This window comes from Schistocerca gregaria, chromosome 4 (genome assembly GCF_023897955.1).
Source record: "Schistocerca gregaria isolate iqSchGreg1 chromosome 4, iqSchGreg1.2, whole genome shotgun sequence".
Lineage (NCBI taxonomy): Eukaryota > Metazoa > Arthropoda > Insecta > Orthoptera > Acrididae > Schistocerca > Schistocerca gregaria.
Window position 1 is genome coordinate 25,458,622 of NC_064923.1, and position 21,689 is coordinate 25,480,310.

General features: G+C 46.0%; 16 non-coding genes across 16 annotated transcripts; all 16 read left to right on the forward strand.

The window, feature by feature from the left end:
* Positions 1 to 192: 192 nt before the first annotated feature.
* Positions 193 to 264, forward strand: Trnat-cgu (transfer RNA threonine (anticodon CGU)). The gene has a single exon. It is a non-coding gene; the product is annotated as a tRNA-Thr (tRNA).
* Positions 265 to 1,702: 1,438 nt separating this feature from the next.
* On the forward strand, positions 1,703 to 1,774 carry Trnat-agu (transfer RNA threonine (anticodon AGU)). The gene has a single exon. It is a non-coding gene; the product is annotated as a tRNA-Thr (tRNA).
* Positions 1,775 to 3,242: 1,468 nt separating this feature from the next.
* Trnat-agu (transfer RNA threonine (anticodon AGU)) lies at positions 3,243 to 3,314 on the forward strand. The gene has a single exon. It is a non-coding gene; the product is annotated as a tRNA-Thr (tRNA).
* Positions 3,315 to 4,767: 1,453 nt separating this feature from the next.
* Positions 4,768 to 4,839, forward strand: Trnat-agu (transfer RNA threonine (anticodon AGU)). The gene has a single exon. It is a non-coding gene; the product is annotated as a tRNA-Thr (tRNA).
* A 1,033-nt stretch (positions 4,840 to 5,872) lies between these two features.
* Positions 5,873 to 5,945, forward strand: Trnak-cuu (transfer RNA lysine (anticodon CUU)). Its single transcript has one exon. It is a non-coding gene; the product is annotated as a tRNA-Lys (tRNA).
* Positions 5,946 to 6,283: 338 nt separating this feature from the next.
* Trnat-cgu (transfer RNA threonine (anticodon CGU)) lies at positions 6,284 to 6,355 on the forward strand. The gene has a single exon. It is a non-coding gene; the product is annotated as a tRNA-Thr (tRNA).
* A 1,473-nt stretch (positions 6,356 to 7,828) lies between these two features.
* On the forward strand, positions 7,829 to 7,900 carry Trnat-agu (transfer RNA threonine (anticodon AGU)). The gene has a single exon. It is a non-coding gene; the product is annotated as a tRNA-Thr (tRNA).
* Positions 7,901 to 9,353: 1,453 nt separating this feature from the next.
* Trnat-agu (transfer RNA threonine (anticodon AGU)) lies at positions 9,354 to 9,425 on the forward strand. Its single transcript has one exon. It is a non-coding gene; the product is annotated as a tRNA-Thr (tRNA).
* A 1,474-nt stretch (positions 9,426 to 10,899) lies between these two features.
* On the forward strand, positions 10,900 to 10,971 carry Trnat-agu (transfer RNA threonine (anticodon AGU)). Its single transcript has one exon. It is a non-coding gene; the product is annotated as a tRNA-Thr (tRNA).
* Positions 10,972 to 12,418: 1,447 nt separating this feature from the next.
* Trnat-agu (transfer RNA threonine (anticodon AGU)) lies at positions 12,419 to 12,490 on the forward strand. The gene has a single exon. It is a non-coding gene; the product is annotated as a tRNA-Thr (tRNA).
* A 1,453-nt stretch (positions 12,491 to 13,943) lies between these two features.
* Trnat-agu (transfer RNA threonine (anticodon AGU)) lies at positions 13,944 to 14,015 on the forward strand. The gene has a single exon. It is a non-coding gene; the product is annotated as a tRNA-Thr (tRNA).
* A 1,455-nt stretch (positions 14,016 to 15,470) lies between these two features.
* Positions 15,471 to 15,542, forward strand: Trnat-agu (transfer RNA threonine (anticodon AGU)). Its single transcript has one exon. It is a non-coding gene; the product is annotated as a tRNA-Thr (tRNA).
* Positions 15,543 to 16,977: 1,435 nt separating this feature from the next.
* Positions 16,978 to 17,049, forward strand: Trnat-agu (transfer RNA threonine (anticodon AGU)). Its single transcript has one exon. It is a non-coding gene; the product is annotated as a tRNA-Thr (tRNA).
* A 1,460-nt stretch (positions 17,050 to 18,509) lies between these two features.
* Trnat-agu (transfer RNA threonine (anticodon AGU)) lies at positions 18,510 to 18,581 on the forward strand. The gene has a single exon. It is a non-coding gene; the product is annotated as a tRNA-Thr (tRNA).
* A 1,444-nt stretch (positions 18,582 to 20,025) lies between these two features.
* Trnat-agu (transfer RNA threonine (anticodon AGU)) lies at positions 20,026 to 20,097 on the forward strand. The gene has a single exon. It is a non-coding gene; the product is annotated as a tRNA-Thr (tRNA).
* A 1,450-nt stretch (positions 20,098 to 21,547) lies between these two features.
* Positions 21,548 to 21,619, forward strand: Trnat-agu (transfer RNA threonine (anticodon AGU)). The gene has a single exon. It is a non-coding gene; the product is annotated as a tRNA-Thr (tRNA).
* The last annotated feature ends 70 nt before the right edge of the window (positions 21,620 to 21,689 follow it).

Genomic DNA, 21,689 nt, shown 5'->3' on the forward strand with positions numbered 1-21,689 from the left:
TGTGAAAGACATGTTCTGAAATGCAAGTGGTGTTATTTGGAGAGCACTTCGTTTACGTGTCAGATGTGTAGCCAAGCAGTAATGGGTCGCCATAGCTGCAAATATTAGACGGTAATATGAAGTGTTGTCAGCTGAAGTCTGATGATCCAGACGACCGTAAGGATGAAGTACGCAAAAGTACCGCTAGGCCGCGCCTCTTTAGCTCAGTGGCAGAGCACTGGTCTCGTAAACCAGGGGTCGTGATTTCGATCCTCACAGGAGGCAGACGAATTTTGGATATCAGTTGCGCGTCGTGGCCTTATAGCAAACAGTATCTGGGATGACTAACAATTAGCGAGAGGCGTTTTATTAAGAATTACTCTCAGATGTGATTAAGGCGAATGGCGCAGATAAAGCATTTGCCAAAGCGGTACAGCATAAGGTGGGATGGGACAGTCTGAAATATATTTTATAGATGTATTTCTCACATATCTCAGAGCCTTCCGCGGTTGTCGTCGTCGTCGTCGTCGTCGTCGCCACTTCAGCAGAAGTAGCAAATGGACATCGTAGCAAATGCGGCGAGGGACGCCCTGCCTTACATTTCCGAATGCACAAAGTGTGTGGTTTAGTTTCCCAGTCTATATTTGGTAGGTCTCGTAGCAGGTTGAATGTATCAAATGGGTGGGAAAGAGCAAGGGGCAGCGTCTGTGTAGAACGAAAACACAACTCCTCAGTGGTGTGAGCGTTTTGAGATGAGTCGTATATAAGTTCCACTTGTTTGTCAGTGACCGTGTGGCCTAATGGATAAGGCGTCGGACTTCGTATCCGAAGATTGCGTGTTTGATTCCTCTCTCGGTCGTGTTTTTGCAGATCTGAAAAAGAAACATACCGTTTTAGTGTAGCACTTGAGCAGTACGAAACCGTGTGAATGTTGCTGTTGACCATTTTCTGCTTGGAGATGCTCTTCAGCTTAAAACACGCACAACAAGACCGGTGTTAACTAGCGAATTGGTTTGCATATTGCCGTCGCCGCGTGTTTTTGACTGGCACTTGCACATCTAAAATAACGTCGGAAAGTAACTCGTTCGGCTTATGAGTCACATCAAGTATGTGTGTTAATTTTGACGAAACTAGCTCTGCAGGTTGTCATGCAATTCTGTTACCTCTCAGAAATGATTATGAAATAAAAGTGAACTACGTGACGAGTGTGACGTTAGGAAAACATTAGGCAACATGGGGTGGTTCTCTATGGGACCAATCAACCCAAACGAGTACTGTGTGACGTGCTAACCGGCATATACTCACCGAGGCAGCGCGGCTAGCTCAGTCGGTAGAACATAAGGCTCTTAATCCCAGGGTCGTGGGTTCGAGCCCCACGTGGGGAGGAACGAAATTTTGTTCCTCTGCAGATGTAACTTACCGTTTTTCTGATTAACGTGATGTAATGGAAATAGCAACTTTAAACTTTGCCTACGTCTCCGTCAGTCGCAAGGAAACTGTATTTGAAGGTGAAGGTGATTTTGTAGACATGTGTGAAAGACATGTTCTGATATGCAAGTGGTGTTATTTGGAGAGCACTTCCTTTACGTCTCAGATGTGTAGCCAAGCAGTAATGGGTCGCCATAGCTGCAAATATTAGACGGTAATATGAAGTGTTGTCAGCTGAAGTCTGATGATCCAGACGACCGTAAGGATGAAGTACGCAAAAGTACCGCTAGGTCGCGCCTCTTTAGCTCAGTGGCAGAGCACTGGTCTAGTAAACCAGGGGTCGTGAGTTCGATCCTCACAGGAGGCAGACGAATTTTGGATATCAGTTGCGCGTCGTGGCCTTATAGCAAACAGTATCTGGGATGACTAACAATTAGCGAGAGGCGTTTTATTAAGAATTACTCTCAGATGTGATTAAGGCGAATGGCGCAGATAAAGCATTTGCCAAAGCGGTACAGCATAAGGTGGGATGGGACAGTCTGAAATATATTTTATAGATGTATTTCTCACATATCTCAGAGCCTTCCGCGGTTGTCGTCGTCGTCGTCGTCGTCGTCGTCGTCGTCGTCGTCGTCGTCGCCGCCGCCGCCACTTCTGCAGAAGTAGCAAATGGACATCGTAGCAAATGCGGCGAGGGACGCCCTGCCTTACATTTCCGAATGCACAAAGTGTGTGGTTTAGTTTCCCAGTCTATATTTGGTAGGTCTCGTAGCAGGTTGAATGTATCAAATGGGTGGGAAAGAGCAAGGGGCAGCGTCTGTGTAGAACGAAAACACAACTCCTCAGTGGTGTGAGCGTTTTGAGATGAGTCGTATATAAGTTCCACTTGTTTGTCAGTGACCGTGTGGCCTAATGGATAAGGCGTCGGACTTCGTATCCGAAGATTGCGTGTTTGATTCCTCTCTCGGTCGTGTTTTTGCAGATCTGAAAAAGAAACATACCGTTTTAGTGTAGCACTTGAGCAGTACGAAACCGTGTGAATGTTGCTGTTGACCATTTTCTGCTTGGAGATGCTCTTCAGCTTAAAACACGCACAACAAGACCGGTGTTAACTAGCGAATTGGTTTGCATATTGCCGTCGCCGCGTGTTTTTGACTGGCACTTGCACATCTAAAATAACGTCGGAAAGTAACTCGTTCGGCTTATGAGTCACATCAAGTATGTGTGTTAATTTTGACGAAACTAGCTCTGCAGGTTGTCATGCAATTCTGTTACCTCTCAGAAATGATTATGAAATAAAAGTGAACTACGTGACGAGTGTGACGTTAGGAAAACATTAGGCAACATGGGGTGGTTCTCTATGGGACCAATCAACCCAAACGAGTACTGTGTGACGTGCTAACCGGCATATACTCACCGAGGCAGCGCGGCTAGCTCAGTCGGTAGAACATAAGGCTCTTAATCCCAGGGTCGTGGGTTCGAGCCCCACGTGGGGAGGAACGAAATTTTGTTCCTCTGCAGATGTAACTTACCGTTTTTCTGATTAACGTGATGTAATGGAAATAGCAACTTTAAACTTTGCCTACGTCTCCGTCAGTCGCAAGGAAACTGTATTTGAAGGTGAAGGTGATTTTGTAGACATGTGTGAAAGACATGTTCTGATATGCAAGTGGTGTTATTTGGAGAGCACTTCCTTTACGTCTCAGATGTGTAGCCAAGCAGTAATGGGTCGCCATAGCTGCAAATATTAGACGGTAATATGAAGTGTTGTCAGCTGAAGTCTGATGATCCAGACGACCGTAAGGATGAAGTACGCAAAAGTACCGCTAGGTCGCGCCTCTTTAGCTCAGTGGCAGAGCACTGGTCTAGTAAACCAGGGGTCGTGAGTTCGATCCTCACAGGAGGCAGACGAATTTTGGATATCAGTTGCGCGTCGTGGCCTTATAGCAAACAGTATCTGGGATGACTAACAATTAGCGAGAGGCGTTTTATTAAGAATTACTCTCAGATGTGATTAAGGCGAATGGCGCAGATAAAGCATTTGCCAAAGCGGTACAGCATAAGGTGGGATGGGACAGTCTGAAATATATTTTATAGATGTATTTCTCACATATCTCAGAGCCTTCCGCGGTTGTCGTCGTCGTCGTCGTCGTCGTCGTCGTCGCCGCCGCCGCCACTTCTGCAGAAGTAGCAAATGGACATCGTAGCAAATGCGGCGAGGGACGCCCTGCCTTACATTTCCGAATGCACAAAGTGTGTGGTTTAGTTTCCCAGTCTATATTTGGTAGGTCTCGTAGCAGGTTGAATGTATCAAATGGGTGGGAAAGAGCAAGGGGCAGCGTCTGTGTAGAACGAAAACACAACTCCTCAGTGGTGTGAGCGTTTTGAGATGAGTCGTATATAAGTTCCACTTGTTTGTCAGTGACCGTGTGGCCTAATGGATAAGGCGTCGGACTTCGTATCCGAAGATTGCGTGTTTGATTCCTCTCTCGGTCGTGTTTTTCCAGATCTGAAAAAGAAACATACCGTTTTAGTGTAGCACTTGAGCAGTACGAAACCGTGTGAATGTTGCTGTTGACCATTTTCTGCTTGGAGATGCTCTTCAGCTTAAAACACGCACAACAAGACCGGTGTTAACTAGCGAATTGGTTTGCATATTGCCGTCGCCGCGTGTTTTTGACTGGCACTTGCACATCTAAAATAACGTCGGAAAGTAACTCGTTCGGCTTATGAGTCACATCAAGTATGTGTGTTAATTTTGACGAAACTAGCTCTGCAGGTTGTCATGCAATTCTGTTACCTCTCAGAAATGATTATGAAATAAAAGTGAACTACGTGACGAGTGTGACGTTAGGAAAACATTAGGCAACATGGGGTGGTTCTGTATGGGACCAATCAACCCAAACGAGTACTGTGTGACGTGCTAACCGGCATATACTCACCGAGGCAGCGCGGCTAGCTCAGTCGGTAGAACATAAGGCTCTTAATCCCAGGGTCGTGGGTTCGAGCCCCACGTGGGGAGGCACGGAATTTTGTTCCTCTGCAGATGTAACTTACCGTTTTTCTGATTAACGTGATGTAATGGAAATAGCAACTTTAAACTTTGCCTACGTCTCCGTCAGTCACTACGAAACTGTATTTGAAGGTGAAGGTGATTTTGTAGACATGGGTGAAAGACATGTTCTGAAATGCAAGATGTGTTATTTGGAGAGCACTTCCTTTACGTGTCAGATGTGTAGGCAAGCAGTAATGGGTCGCCATAGCTGCAAATATTAGACGGTAATATGAAGTGTTGTCAGCTGAAGTCTGATGATCCAGACGACCGTAAGGATGAAGTACGCAAAAGTACCGCTAGGCCGCGCCTCTTTAGCTCAGTGGCGGAGCACTGGTCTAGTAAACCAGGGGTCTTGAGTTCGATCCTCACAGGAGGCAGACGAATTTTGGATATCAGTTGCGCGTCGTGGCCTTATAGCAAACAGTATCTGGGATGACTAACAATTAGCGAGAGGCGTTTTATTAAGAATTACTCTCAGATGTGATTAAGGCGAATGGCGCAGATAAAGCATTTGCCAAAGCGGTACAGCATAAGGTGGGATGGGACAGTCTGAAATATATTTTATAGATGTATTTCTCACATATCTCAGAGCCTTCCGCGGTTGTCGTCGTCGTCGTCGTCGTCGCCGCCGCCGCCACTTCTGCAGAAGTAGCAAATGGACATCGTAGCAAATGCGGCGAGGGACGCCCTGCCTTACATTTCCGAATGCACAAAGTGTGTGGTTTAGTTTCCCAGTCTATATTTGGTAGGTCTCGTAGCAGGTTGAATGTATCAAATGGGTGGGAAAGAGCAAGGGGCAGCGTCTGTGTAGAACGAAAACACAACTCCTCAGTGGTGTGAGCGTTTTGAGATGAGTCGTATATAAGTTCCACTTGTTTGTCAGTGACCGTGTGGCCTAATGGATAAGGCGTCGGACTTCGTATCCGAAGATTGCGTGTTTGATTCCTCTCTCGGTCGTGTTTTTCCAAATCTGAAAAAGAAACATACCGTTTTAGTGTAGCACTTGAGCAGTACGAAACCGTGTGAATGTTGCTGTTGACCATTTTCTGCTTGGAGATGCTCTTCAGCTTAAAACACGCACAACAAGACCAGTGTTAACTAGCGAATTGGTTTGCATATTGCCGTCGCCGCGTGTTTTTGACTGGCACTTGCACATCTAAAATAACGTCGGAAAGTAACTCGTTCGGCTTATGAGTCACATCAAGTATGTGTGTTAATTTTGACGAAACTAGCTCTGCAGGTTGTCATGCAATTCTGTTACCTCTCAGAAATGATTATGAAATAAAAGTGAACTACGTGACGAGTGTGACGTTAGGAAAACATTAGGCAACATGGGGAGGTTCTGTATGGGACCAATCAACCCAAACGAGTACTGTGTGACGTGCTAACCGGCATATACTCACCGAGGCAGCGCGGCTAGTTCAGTCGGTAGAACATGAGGCTCTTAATCTCAGGGTCGTGGGTTCGAGCCCCACGTGGGGAGGAACGGAATTTTGTTCCTCTGCAGATGTAACTTACCGTTTTTCTCATTAACGTGATGTAATGGAAATAGCAACTTTAAACTTTGCCTACGTCTCCGTCAGTCGCTACGAAACTGTATTTGAAGGTGAAGGTGATTTTGTAGACATGTGTGAAAGACATGTTCTGAAATGCAAGTGGTGTTATTTGGAGAGCACTTCCTTTACGTGTCAGATGTGTAGCCAAGCAGTAATGGGTCGCCATAGCTGCAAATATTAGACGGTAATATGAAGTGTTGTCAGCTGAAGTCTGATGTTCCAGACGACCGTAAGGACGAAGTACGCAAAAGTACCGCTAGGCCGCGCCTCTTTAGCTCAGTGGCAGAGCACTGGTCTCGTAAACCAGGGGTCGTGAGTTCGATCCTCACAGGAGGCAGACGAATTTTGGATATCAGTTGCGCGTCGTGGCCTTATAGCAAACAGTATCTGGGATGACTAACAATTAGCGAGAGGCGTTTTATTAAGAATTACTCTCAGATGTGATTAAGGCGAATGGCGCAGATAAAGCATTTGCCAAAGCGGTACAGCATAAGGTGGGATGGGACAGTCTGAAATATATTTTATAGATGTATTTCTCACATATCTCAGAGCCTTCCGCGGTCGTCGTCGTCGTCGTCGTCGTCGTCGTCGTCGTCGTCGTCGTCGTCGTCGTCGCCGCCGCCGCCACTTCTGCAGAAGTAGCAAATGGACATCGTAGCAAATGCGGCGAGGGACGCCCTGCCTTACATTTCCGAATGCACAAAGTGTGTGGTTTAGTTTCCCAGTCTATATTTGGTTGGTCTCGTAGCAGGTTGAATGTATCAAATGGGTGGGAAAGAGCAAGGGGCAGCGTCTGTGTAGAACGAAAACACAACTCCTCAGTGGTGTGAGCGTTTTGAGATGAGTCGTATATAAGTTCCACTTGTTTGTCAGTGACCGTGTGGCCTAATGGATAAGGCGTCGGACTTCGTATCCGAAGATTGCGTGTTTGATTCCTCTCTCGGTCGTGTTTTTCCAGATCTGAAAAAGAAACATATCGTTTTAGTGTAGCACTTGAGCAGTACGAAACCGTGTGAACGTTGCTGTTGACCATTTTCTGCTTGGAGATGCTCTTGAGCTTGAAACACGCACAACAAGACCGGTGTTAACTAGCGAATCGGTTTGCATATTGCCGTCGCCGCGTGTTTTGGCTGGCACTTGCACATATAAAATAACGTCGGAAAGTAACTCGTTCGGCTTATGAGTCACATCAAGTATGTGTGTTAATTTTGACGAAACTAGCTCTGCAGGTTGTCATGCAATTCTGTTACCTCTCAGAAATGATTATGAAATAAAAGTGAACTACGTGACGAGTGTGACTTTAGGAAAACATTAGGCAACATGGGGAGGTTCTGTATGGGACCAATCAACCCAAACGAGTACTGTGTGACGTGCTAACAGGCATATACTCACCGAGGCAGCGCGGCTAGCTCAGTCGGTAGAACATAAGGCTCTTAATCCCAGGGTCGTGGGTTCGAGCCCCACGTGGGGAGGAACGGAATTTTGTTCCTCTGCAGATGTAACTTACCGTTTTTCTCATTAACGTGATGTAATGGAAATAGCAACTTTAAACTTTCCCTACGTCTCCGTCAGTCGCTACGAAACTGTATTTGAAGGTGAAGGTGATTTTGTAGACATGTGTGAAAGACATGTTCTGAAATGCAAGTGGTGTTATTTGGAGAGCACTTCGTTTACGTGTCAGATGTGTAGCCAAGCAGTAATGGGTCGCCATAGCTGCAAATATTAGACGGTAATATGAAGTGTTGTCAGCTGAAGTCTGATGATCCAGACGACCGTAAGGATGAAGTACGCAAAAGTACCGCTAGGCCGCGCCTCTTTAGCTCAGTGGCAGAGCACTGGTCTAGTAAACCAGGGGTCGTGAGTTCGATTCTCACAGGAGGCAGATGAATTTTGGATATCAGTTGCGCGTCGTGGCCTTATAGCAAACAGTATCTGGGATGACTAACAATTAGCGAGAGGCGTTTTATTAAGAATTACTCTCAGATGTGATTAAGGCGAATGGCGCAGATAAAGCATTTGCCAAAGCGGTACAGCATAAGGTGGGATGGGACAGTCTGAAATATATTTTATAGATGTATTTCTCACATATCTCAGAGCCTTCCGCGGTTGTCGTCGTCGTCGTCGTCGTCGTCGTCGTCGTCGTCGTCGCCACTTCTGCAGAAGTAGCAAATGGACATCGTAGCAAATGCGGCGAGGGACGCCCTGCCTTACATTTCCGAATGCACAAAGTGTGTGGTTTAGTTTCCCAGTCTATATTTGGTAGGTCTCGTAGCAGGTTGAATGTATCAAATGGGTGGGAAAGAGCAAGGGGCAGCGTCTGTGTAGAACGAAAACACAACTCCTCAGTGGTGTGAGCGTTTTGAGATGAGTCGTATATAAGTTCCACTTGTTTGTCAGTGACCGTGTGGCCTAATGGATAATGCGTCGGACTTCGTATCCGAAGATTGCGTGTTTGATTCCTCTCTCGGTCGTGTTTTTCCAGATCTGAAAAAGAAACATACCGTTTTAGTGTAGCACTTGAGCAGTACGAAACCGTGTGAACGTTGCTGTTGACCATTTTCTGCTTTGAGATGCTCTTGAGCTTGAAACACGCACAAGAAGACCGGTGTTAACTAGCGAATTGGTTTGCATATTGCCGTCGCCGCGTGTTTTTGACTGGCACTTGCACATATAAAATAACGTCGGAAAGTAACTCGTTCGGCTTATGAGTCACATCAAGTATGTGTGTTAATTTTGACGAAACTAGCTCTGCAGGTTGTCATGCAATTCTGTTACCTCTCAGAAATGATTATGAAATAAAAGTGAACTACGTGACGAGTGTGACGTTAGGAAAACATTAGTCAACATGGGGAGGTTCTGTATGGGACCAATCAACCCAAACGAGTACTGTGTGACGTGCTAACCGGCATATTCTCACCGACGCAGCGCGGCTAGCTCAGTCGGTAGAACATAAGGCTCTTAATCCCAGGGTCGTGGGTTCGAGCCCCACGTGGGGAGGAACGGAATTTTGTTCCTCTGCAGATGTAACTTACCATTTTTCTGATTAACGTGATGTAATGGAAATAGCAACTTTAAACTTTGCCTACGTCTCCGTTAGTCGCTACGAAACTGTATTTGAAGGTGAAGGTGATTTTGTAGACATGTGTGAAAGACATGTTCTGAAATGCAAGTGGTGTTATTTGGAGAGCACTTCGTTTACGTGTCAGATGTGTAGCCAAGCAGTAATGGGTCGCCATAGCTGCAAATATTAGACGGTAATATGAAGTGTTGTCAGCTGAAGTCTGATGATCCAGACGACCGTAAGGATGAAGTACGCAAAAGTACCGCTAGGCCGCGCCTCTTTAGCTCAGTGGCAGAGCACTGGTCTAGTAAACCAGGGGTCGTGAGTTCGATCCTCACAGGAGGCAGACGAATTTTGGATATCAGTTGCGCGTCGTGGCCTTATAGCAAACAGTATCTGGGATGACTAACAATTAGCGAGAGGCGTTTTATTAAGAATTACTCTCAGATGTGATTAAGGCGAATGGCGCAGATAAAGCATTTGCCAAAGCGGTACAGCATAAGGTGGGATGGGACAGTCTGAAATATATTTTATAGATGTATTTCTCACATATCTCAGAGCCTTCCACGGTTGTCGTCGTCGTCGTCGTCGTCGTCGTCGTCGTCGTCGTCGTCGTCGTCGCCGCCGCCGCCGCCACTTCTGCAGAAGTAGCAAATGGACATCGTAGCAAATGCGGCGAGGGACGCCCTGCCTTACATTTCCGAATGCACAAAGTGTGTGGTTTAGTTTCCCAGTCTATATTTGGTAGGTCTCGTAGCAGGTTGAATGTATCAAATGGGTGGGAAAGAGCAAGGGGCAGCGTCTGTGTAGAACGAAAACACAACTCCTCAGTGGTGTGAGCGTTTTGAGATGAGTCGTATATAAGTTCCACTTGTTTGTCAGTGACCGTGTGGCCTAATGGATAAGGCGTCGGACTTCGTATCCGAAGATTGCGTGTTTGATTCCTCTCTCGGTCGTGTTTTTCCAGATCTGAAAAAGAAACATACCGTTTTAGTGTAGAACTTGAGCAGTACGAAAACGTGTGAATGTTGCTGTTGACCATTTTCTGCTTGGAGATGCTCTTCAGCTTAAAACACGCACAACAAGACCGGTATTAACTAGCGAATTGGTTTGCATATTGCCGTCGCCGCGTGTTTTTGACTGGCACTTGCACATCTAAAATAACGTCGGAAAGTAACTCGTTCGGCTTATGAGTCACATCAAGTATGTGTGTTGATTTTGACGAAACTAGCTCTGCAGGTTGTCATGCAATTCTGTTACCTCTCAGAAATGATTATGAAATAAAAGTGAACTACGTGACGAGTGTGACGTTAGGAAAACATTAGGCAACATGGGGAGGTTCTGTATGGGACCAATCAACCCAAACGAGTACTGTGTGACGTGCTAACCGGCATATACTCACCGAGGCAGCGCGGCTAGCTCAGTCGGTAGAACATAAGGCTCTTAATCCCAGGGTCGTGGGTTCGAGCCCCACGTGGGGAGGAACGGAATTTTGTTCCTCTGCAGATGTAACTTACCGTTTTTCTCATTAACGTGATGTAATGGAAATAGCAACTTTAAACTTTGCCTACGTCTCCGTCAGTCGCTACGAAACTGTATTTGAAGGTGAAGGTGATTTTGTAGACATGTGTGAAAGACATGTTCTGAAATGCAAGTGGTGTTATTTGGAGAGCACTTCCTTTACGTGTCAGATGTGTAGGCAAGCAGTAATGGGTCGCCATAGCTGCAAATATTAGACGGTAATATGAAGTGTTATCAGCTGAAGTCTGATGATCCAGACGACCGTAAGGATGAAGTACGCAAAAGTACCGCTAGGCCGCGCCTCTTTAGCTCAGTGGCAGAACACTGGTCTAGTAAACCAGGGGTCGTGAGTTCGATCCTCACAGGAGGCAGACGAATTTTGGATATCAGTTGCGCGTCGTGGCCTTATAGCAAACAGTATCTGGGATGACTAACAATTAGCGAGAGGCGTTTTATTAAGAATTACTCTCAGATGTGATTAAGGCGAATGGCGCAGATAAAGCATTTGCCAAAGCGGTACAGCATAAGGTGGGATGGGACAGTCTGAAATATATTTTATAGATGTATTTCTCACATATCTCAGAGCCTTCCGCGGTTGTCGTCGTCGTCGTCGTCGTCGTCGTCGCCGCCGCTACTTCTGCAGATGTAGCAAATGGACATCGTAGCAAATGCGGCGAGGGACGCCCTGCCTTACATTTCCGAATGCACAAAGTGTGTGGTTTAGTTTCCCAGTCTATATTTGGTAGGTCTCGTAGCAGGTTGAATGTATCAAATGGGTGGGAAAGAGCAAGGGGCAGCGTCTGTGTAGAACGAAAACACAACTCCTCAGTGGTGTGAGCGTTTTGAGATGAGTCGTATATAAGTTCCACTTGTTTGTCAGTGACCGTGTGGCCTAATGGATAAGGCGTCGGACTTCGTATCCGAAGATTGCGTGTTTGATTCCTCTCTCGGTCGTGTTTTTCCAGATCTGAAAAAGAAACTTACCGTTTTAGTGTAGCACTTGAGCAGTACGAAACCGTGTGAATGTTGCTGTTGACCATTTTCTGCTTGGAGATGCTCTTCAGCTTAAAACACGCACAACAAGACCGGTGTTAACTAGCGAATTGGTTTGCATATTGCCGTCGCCGCGTGTTTTTGACTGGCACTTGCACATCTAAAATAACGTCGGAAAGTAACTCGTTCGGCTTATGAGTCACATCAAGTATGTGTGTTAATTTTGACGAAACTAGCTCTGCAGGTTGTCATGCAATTCTGTTACCTCTCAGAAATGATTATGAAATAAAAGTGAACTACGTGACGAGTGTGACGTTAGGAAAACATTAGGCAACATGGGGAGGTTCTGTATGGGACCAATCAACCCAAACGAGTACTGTGTGACGTGCTAACCGGCATATACTCACCGAGGCAGCGCGGCTAGCTCAGTCGGTAGAACATAAGGCTCTTAATCCCAGGGTCGTGGGTTCGAGCCCCACGTGGGGAGGAACGGAATTTTGTTCCTCTGCAGATGTAACTTACCGTTTTTCTCATTAACGTGATGTAATGGAAATAGCAACTTTAAACTTTGCCTACGTCTCCGTCAGTCGCTACGAAACTGTATTTGAAGGTGAAGGTGATTTTGTAGACATGTGTGAAAGACATGTTCTGAAATGCAAGTGGTGTTATTTGGAGTGCACTTCCTTTACGTGTCAGATGTGTAGGCAAGCAGTAATGGGTCGCCATAGCTGCAAATATTAGACGGTAATATGAAGTGTTATCAGCTGAAGTCTGATGATCCAGACGACCGTAAGGATGAAGTACGCAAAAGTACCACTAGGCCGCGCCTCTTTAGCTCAGTGGCAGAGCACTGGTCTAGTAAACCAGGGGTCGTGAGTTCGATCCTCACAGGAGGCAGACGAATTTTGGATATCAGTTGCGCGTCGTGGCCTTATAGCAAACAGTATCTGGGATGACTAACAATTAGCGAGAGGCGTTTTATTAAGAATTACTCTCAGATGTGATTAAGGCGAATGGCGCAGATAAAGCATTTGCCAAAGCGGTACAGCATAAGGTGGGATGGGACAGTCTGAAATATATTTTATAGATGTATTTCTCACATATCTCAGAGCCTTCCGCGGTTGTCGTCGTCGTCGTCGTCGTCGTCGTCGTCGTCGCCGCCGCTACTTCTGCAGATGTAGCAAATGGACATCGTAGCAAATGCGGCGAGGGACGCCCTGCCTTACATTTCCGAATGCACAAAGTGTGTGGTTTAGTTTCCCAGTCTATATTTGGTAGGTCTCGTAGCAGGTTGAATGTATCAAATGGGTGGGAAAGAGCAAGGGGCAGCGTCTGTGTAGAACGAAAACACAACTCCTCAGTGGTGTGAGCGTTTTGAGATGAGTCGTATATAAGTTCCACTTGTTTGTCAGTGACCGTGTGGCCTAATGGATAAGGCGTCGGACTTCGTATCCAAAGATTGCGTGTTTGCTTCCTCTCTCGGTCGTGTTTTTCCAGATCTGAAAAAGAAACATACCGTTTTAGTGTAGCACTTGAGCAGTACGAAACCGTGTGAATGTTGCTGTTGACCATTTTCTGCTTGGAGATGCTCTTCAGCTTAAAACACACACAACAAGACCGGTATTAACTAGCGAATTGGTTTGCATATTGCCGTCGCCGCGTGTTTTTGACTGGCACTTGCACATCTAAAATAACGTCGGAAAGTAACTCGTTCGGCTTATGAGTCACATCAAGTATGTGTGTTGATTTTGACGAAACTAGCTCTGCAGGTTGTCATGCAATTCTGTTACCTCTCAGAAATGATTATGAAATAAAAGTGAACTACGTGACGAGTGTGACGTTAGGAAAACATTAGGCAACATGGGGAGGTTCTGTATGGGACCAATCAACCCAAACGAGTACTGTGTGACGTGCTAACCGGCATATACTCACCGAGGCAGCGCGGCTAGCTCAGTCGGTAGAACATAAGGCTCTTAATCCCAGGGTCGTGGGTTCGAGCCCCACGTGGGGAGGAACGGAATTTTGTTCCTCTGCAGATGTAACTTACCGTTTTTCTGATTAACGTGATGTAATGGAAATAGCAACTTTAAACTTTGCCTACGTCTCCGTCAGTCGCTACGAAACTGTATTTGAAGGTGAAGGTGATTTTGTAGACATGTGTGAAAGACATGTTCTGAAATGCAAGTGGTGTTATTTGGAGAGCACTTCCTTTACGTGTCAGATGTGTAGGCAAGCAGTAATGGGTCGCCATAGCTGCAAATATTAGACGGTAATATGAATTGTTATCAGCTGAAGTCTGATGATCCAGACGACCGTAAGGATGAAGTACGCAAAAGTACCGCTAGGCCGCGCCTCTTTAGCTCAGTGGCAGAACACTGGTCTAGTAAACCAGGGGTCGTGAGTTCGATCCTCACAGGAGGCAGACGAATTTTGGATATCAGTTGCGCGTCGTGGCCTTATAGCAAACAGTATCTGGGATGACTAACAATTAGCGAGAGGCGTTTTATTAAGAATTACTCTCAGATGTGATTAAGGCGAATGGCGCAGATAAAGCATTTGCCAAAGCGGTACAGCATAAGGTGGGATGGGACAGTCTGAAATATATTTTATAGATGTATTTCTCACATATCTCAGAGCCTTCCGCGGTTGAGTCGTCGTCGTCGTCGTCGTCGTCGTCGGCGTCGCCGCCGCTACTTCTGCAGATGTAGCAAATGGACATCGTAGCAAATGCGGCGAGGGACGCCCTGCCTTACATTTCCGAATGCACAAAGTGTGTGGTTTAGTTTCCCAGTCTATATTTGGTAGGTCTCGTAGCAGGTTGAATGTATCAAATGGGTGGGAAAGAGCAAGGGGCAGCGTCTGTGTAGAACGAAAACACAACTCCTCAGTGGTGTGAGCGTTTTGAGATGAGTCGTATATAAGTTCCACTTGTTTGTCAGTGACCGTGTGGCCTAATGGATAAGGCGTCGGACTTCGTATCCGAAGATTGCGTGTTTGATTCCTCTCTCGGTCGTGTTTTTCCAGATCTGAAAAAGAAACTTACCGTTTTAGTGTAGCACTTGAGCAGTACGAAACCGTGTGAATGTTGCTGTTGACCATTTTCTGCTTGGAGATGCTCTTCAGCTTAAAACACGCACAACAAGACCGGTGTTAACTAGCGAATTGGTTTGCATATTGTCGTCGCCGCGTGTTTTTGACTGGCACTTGCACATCTAAAATAACGTCGGAAAGTAACTCGTTCGGCTTATGAGTCACATCAAGTATGTGTGTTAATTTTGACGAAACTAGCTCTGCAGGTTGTCATGCAATTCTGTTACCTCTCAGAAATGATTATGAAATAAAAGTGAACTACGTGACGAGTGTGACGTTAGGAAAACATTAGGCAACATGGGGAGGTTCTGTATGGGACCAATCAACCCAAACGAGTACTGTGTGACGTGCTAACCGGCATATACTCACCGAGGCAGCGCGGCTAGCTCAGTCGGTAGAACATAAGGCTCTTAATCCCAGGGTCGTGGGTTCGAGCCCCACGTGGGGAGGAACGGAATTTTGTTCCTCTGCAGATGTAACTTACCGTTTTTCTCATTAACGTGATGTAATGGAAATAGCAACTTTAAACTTTCCCTACGTCTCCGTCAGTCGCTACGAAACTGTATTTGAAGGTGAAGGTGATTTTGTAGACATGTGTGAAAGACATGTTCTGAAATGCAAGTGGTGTTATTTGGAGAGCACTTCCTTTACGTGTCAGATGTGTAGGCAAGCAGTAATGGGTCGCCATAGCTGCAAATATTAGACGGTAATATGAAGTGTTATCAGCTGAAGTCTGATGATCCAGACGACCGTAAGGATGAAGTACGCAAAAGTACCGCTAGGCCGCGCCTCTTTAGCTCAGTGGCAGAGCACTGGTCTAGTAAACCAGGGGTCGTGAGTTCGATCCTCACAGGAGGCAGACGAATTTTGGATATCAGTTGCGCGTCGTGGCCTTATAGCAAACAGTATCTGGGACGACTAACAATTAGCGAGAGGCGTTTTATTAAGAATTACTCTCAGATGTGATTAAGGCGAATGGCGCAGATAAAGCATTTGCCAAAGCGGTACAGCATAAGGTGGGATGGGACAGTCTGAAATATATTTTATAGATGTATTTCTCACATATCTCAGAGCCTTCCGCGGTTGTCGTCGTCGTCGTCGTCGCCGCTACTTCTGCAGAAGTAGCAAATGGACATCGTAGCAAATGCGGCGAGGGACGCCCTGCCTTACATTTCCGAATGCACAAAGTGTGTGGTTTAGTTTCCCAGTCTATATTTGGTAGGTCTCGTAGCAGGTTGAATGTATCAAATGGGTGGGAAAGAGCAAGGGGCAGCGTCTCTGTAGAACGAAAACACAACTCCTCAGTGGTGTGAGCGTTTTGAGATGAGTCGTATATAAGTTCCACTTGTTTGTCAGTGACCGTGTGGCCTAATGGATAAGGCGTCGGACTTCGTATCCAAAGATTGCGTGTTTGCTTCCTCTCTCGGTCGTGTTTTTCCAGATCTGAAAAAGAAACATACCGTTTTAGTGTAGCACTTGAGCAGTACGAAACCGTGTGAATGTTGCTGTTGACCATTTTCTGCTTGGAGATGCTCTTCAGCTTAAAACACGCACAACAAGACCGGTATTAACTAGCGAATTGGTTTGCATATTGCCGTCGCCGCGTGTTTTTGACTGGCACTTGCACATCTAAAATAACGTCGGAAAGTAACTCGTTCGGCTTATGAGTCACATCAAGTATGTGTGTTGATTTTGACGAAACTAGCTCTGCAGGTTGTCATGCAATTCTGTTACCTCTCAGAAATGATTATGAAATAAAAGTGAACTACGTGACGAGTGTGACGTTAGGAAAACATTAGGCAACATGGGGAGGTTCTGTATGGGACCAATCAACCCAAACGAGTAATGTGTGACGTGCTAACCGGCATATACTCACCGAGGCAGCGCGGCTAGCTCAGTCGGTAGAACATAAGGCTCTTAATCCCAGGGTCGTGGGTTGGAGCCCCACGTGGGGAGGAACGGAATTTTGTTCCTCTGCAGATGTAACTTACCGTTTTTCTGATTAACGTGATGTAATGGAAATAGCAACTTTAAACTTTGCCTACGTCTCCGTCAGTCGCTACGAAACTGTATTTGAAGGTGAAGGTGATTTTGTAGACATGTGTGAAAGACATGTTCTGAAATGCAAGTGGTGTTATTTGGAGAGCACTTCCTTTACGTGTCAGATGTGTAGGCAAGCAGTAATGGGTCGCCATAGCTGCAAATATTAGACGGTAATATGAAGTGTTATCAGCTGAAGTCTGATGATCCAGACGACCGTAAGGATGAAGTACGCAAAAGTACCGCTAGGCCGCGCCTCTTTAGCTCAGTGGCAGAACACTGGTCTAGTAAACCAGGGGTCGTGAGTTCGATCCTCACAGGAGGCAGACGAATTTTGGATATCAGTTGCGCGTCGTGGCCTTATAGCAAACAGTATCTGGGATGACTAACAATTAGCGAGAGGCGTTTTATTAAGAATTACTCTCAGATGTGATTAAGGCGAATGGCGCAGATAAAGCATTTGCCAAAGCGGTACAGCATAAGGTGGGATGGGACAGTCTGAAATATATTTTATAGATGTATTTCTCACATATCTCAGAGCCTTCCGCGGTTGAGTCGTCGTCGTCGTCGTCGTCGTCGTCGTCGTCGGCGTCGCCGCCGCTACTTCTGCAGATGTAGCAAATGGACATCGTAGCAAATGCGGCGAGGGACGCCCTGCCTTACATTTCCGAATGCACAAAGTGTGTGGTTTAGTTTCCTAGTCTATATTTGGTAGGTCTCGTAGCAGGTTGAATGTATCAAATGGGTGGGAAAGAGCAAGGGGCAGCGTCTGTGTAGAACGAAAACACAACTCCTCAGTGGTGTGAGCGTTTTGAGATGAGTCGTATATAAGTTCCACTTGTTTGTCAGTGACCGTGTGGCCTAATGGATAAGGCGTCGGACTTCGTATCCGAAGATTGCGTGTTTGATTCCTCTCTCGGTCGTGTTTTTCCAGATCTGAAAAAGAAACTTACCGTTTTAGTGTAGCACTTGAGCAGTACGAAACCGTGTGAATGTTGCTGTTGACCATTTTCTGCTTGGAGATGCTCTTCAGCTTAAAACACGCACAACAAGACCGGTGTTAACTAGCGAATTGGTTTGCATATTGCCGTCGCCGCGTGTTTTTGACTGGCACTTGCACATCTAAAATAACGTCGGAAAGTAACTCGTTCGGCTTATGAGTCACATCAAGTATGTGTGTTAATTTTGACGAAACTAGCTCTGCAGGTTGTCATGCAATTCTGTTACCTCTCAGAAATGATTATGAAATAAAAGTGAACTACGTGACGAGTGTGACGTTAGGAAAACATTAGGCAACATGGGGAGGTTCTGTATGGGACCAATCAACCCAAACGAGTACTGTGTGACGTGCTAACCGGCATATACTCACCGAGGCAGCGCGGCTAGCTCAGTCGGTAGAACATAAGGCTCTTAATCCCAGGGTCGTGGGTTCGAGCCCCACGTGGGGAGGAACGGAATTTTGTTCCTCTGCAGATGTAACTTACCGTTTTTCTCATTAACGTGATGTAATGGAAATAGCACCTTAAACTTTCCCTACGTCTCCGTCAGTCGCTACGAAACTGTATTTGAAGGTGAAGGTGATTTTGTAGACATGTGTGAAAGACATGTTCTGAAATGCAAGTGGTGTTATTTGGAGAGCACTTCCTTTACGTGTCAGATGTGTAGGCAAGCAGTAATGGGTCGCCATAGCTGCAAATATTAGACGGTAATATGAAGTGTTATCAGCTGAAGTCTGATGATCCAGACGACCGTAAGGATGAAGTACGCAAAAGTACCGCTAGGCCGCGCCTCTTTAGCTCAGTGGCAGAGCACTGGTCTAGTAAACCAGGGGTCGTGAGTTCGATCCTCACAGGAGGCAGACGAATTTTGGATATCAGTTGCGCGTCGTGGCCTTATAGCAAACAGTATCTGGGACGACTAACAATTAGCGAGAGGCGTTTTATTAAGAATTACTCTCAGATGTGATTAAGGCGAATGGCGCAGATAAAGCATTTGCCAAAGCGGTACAGCATAAGGTGGGATGGGACAGTCTGAAATATATTTTATAGATGTATTTCTCACATATCTCAGAGCCTTCCGCGGTTGTCGTCGTCGTCGTCGTCGTCGTCGCCGCCGCTACTTGTGCAGATGTAGCAAATGGACATCGTAGCAAATGCGGCGAGGGACGCCCTGCCTTACATTTCCGAATGCACAAAGTGTGTGGTTTAGTTTCCCAGTCTATATTTGGTAGGTCTCGTAGCAGGTTGAATGTATCAAATGGGTGGGAAAGAGCAAGGGGCAGCGTCTGTGTAGAACGAAAACACAACTCCTCAGTGGTGTGAGCGTTTTGAGATGAGTCGTATATAAGTTCCACTTGTTTGTCAGTGACCGTGTGGCCTAATGGATAAGACGTCGGACTTCGTATCCAAAGATTGCGTGTTTGATTCCTCTCTCGGTCGTGTTTTTCCAGATCTGAAAAAGAAACTTACCGTTTTAGTGTAGCACTTGAGCAGTACGAAACCGTGTGAATGTTGCTGTTGACCATTTTCTGCTTGGAGATGCTCTTCAGCTTAAAACACGCACAACAAGACCGGTGTTAACTAGCGAATTGGTTTGCATATTGCCGTCGCCGCGTGTTTTTGACTGGCACTTGCACATCTAAAATAACGTCGGAAAGTAACTCGTTCGGCTTATGAGTCACATCAAGTATGTGTGTTAATTTTGACGAAACTAGCTCTGCAGGTTGTCATGCAATTCTGTTACCTCTCAGAAATGATTATGAAATAAAAGTGAACTACGTGACGAGTGTGACGTTAGGAAAACATTAGGCAACATGGGGAGGTTCTGTATGGGACCAATCAACCCAAACGAGTACTGTGTGACGTGCTAACCGGCATATACTCACCGAGGCAGCGCGGCTAGCTCAGTCGGTAGAACATAAGGCTCTTAATCCCAGGGTCGTGGGTTCGAGCCCCACGTGGGGAGGAACGGAATTTTGTTCCTCTGCAGATGTAACTTACCGTTTTTCTCATTAACGTGATGTAATGGAAATAGCAACTTTAAACTTTGCCTACGTCTCCGTCAGTCGCTACGAAACTGTATTTGAAGGTGAAGGTGATTTTGTAGACATGTGTGAAAGACATGTTCTGAAATGCAAGTGGTGTTATTTGGAGAGCACTTCGTTTACGTGTCAGATGTGTAGCCAAGCAGTAATGGGTCGCCATAGCTGCAAATATTAGACGGTAATATGAAGTGTTGTCAGCTGAAGTCTGATGATCCAGACGACTGTAAGGATGAAGTACGCAAAAGTACCGCTAGGCCGCGCCTCTTTAGCTCAGTGGCATAGCACTGGTCTAGTAAACCAGGGGTCGTGAGTTCGATCCTCACAGGAGGCAGACGAATTTTGGATATCAGTTGCGCGTCGTGGCCTTATAGCAAACAGTATCTGGGATGACTAACAATTAGCGAGAGGCGTTTTATTAAGAATTACTCTCAGATGTGATTAAGGCGAATGGCGCAGATAAAGCATTTGCCAAAGCGGTACAGCATAAGGTGGGATGGGACAGTCTGAAATATATTTTATAGATGTATTTCTCACATATCTCAGAGCCTTCCGCGGTTGTCGTCGTCGTCGTCGTCGTCGTCGTCGTCGCCGCCGCTACTTCTGCAGAAGTAGCAAATGGACATCGTAGCAAATGCGGCGAGGGACGCCCTGCCTTACATTTCCGAATGCACAAAGTGTGTGGTTTAGTTTCCCAGTCTATATTTGGTAGGTCTCGTAGCAGGTTGAATGTATCAAATGGGTGGGAAAGAGCAAGGGGCAGCGTCTGTGTAGAACGAAAACACAACTCCTCAGTGGTGTGAGCGTTTTGAGATGAGTCGTATATAAGTTCCACTTGTTTGTCAGTGACCGTGTGGCCTAATGGATAAGGCGTCGGACTTCGTATCCAAAGATTGCGTGTTTGCTTCCTCTCTCGGTCGTGTTTTTCCAGATCTGAAAAAGAAACATACCGTTTTAGTGTAGCACTTGAGCAGTACGAAACCGTGTGAATGTTGCTGTTGACCATTTTCTGCTTGGAGATGCTCTTCAGCTTAAAACACGCACAACAAGACCGGTATTAACTAGCGAATTGGTTTGCATATTGCCGTCGCCGCGTGTTTTTGACTGGCACTTGCACATCTAAAATAACGTCGGAAAGTAACTCGTTCGGCTTATGAGTCACATCAAGTATGTGTGTTGATTTTGACGAAACTAGCTCTGCAGGTTGTCATGCAATTCTGTTACCTCTCAGAAATGATTATGAAATAAAAGTGAACTACGTGACGAGTGTGACGTTAGGAAAACATTAGGCAACATGGGGAGGTTCTGTATGGGACCAATCAACCCAAACGAGTACTGTGTGACGTGCTAACCGGCATATACTCACCGAGGCAGCGCGGCTAGCTCAGTCGGTAGAACATAAGGCTCTTAATCCCAGGGTCGTGGGTTCGAGCTCCACGTGGGGAGGAACGGAATTTTGTTCCTCTGCAGATGTAACTTACCGTTTTTCTCATTAACGTGATGTAATGGAAATAGCAACTTTAAACTTTCCCTACGTCTCCGTCAGTCGCTACGAAACTGTATTTGAAGGTGAAGGTGATTTTGTAGACATGTGTGAAAGACATGTTCTGAAATGCAAGTGGTGTTATTTGGAGAGCACTTCCTTTACGTGTCAGATGTGTAGGCAAGCAGTAATGGGTCGCCATAGCTGCAAATATTAGACGGTAATATGAAGTGTTATCAGCTGAAGTCTGATGATCCAGACGACCGTAAGGATGAAGTACGCAAAAGTACCGCTAGGCCGCGCCTCTTTAGCTCAGTGGCAGAACACTGGTCTAGTAAACCAGCGGTCGTGAGTTCGATCCTCACAGGAGGCAGACGAATTTTGGATATCAGTTGCGCGTCGTGGATATCAGTTGCGCGTCGTGGCCTTATAGCAAACAGTAT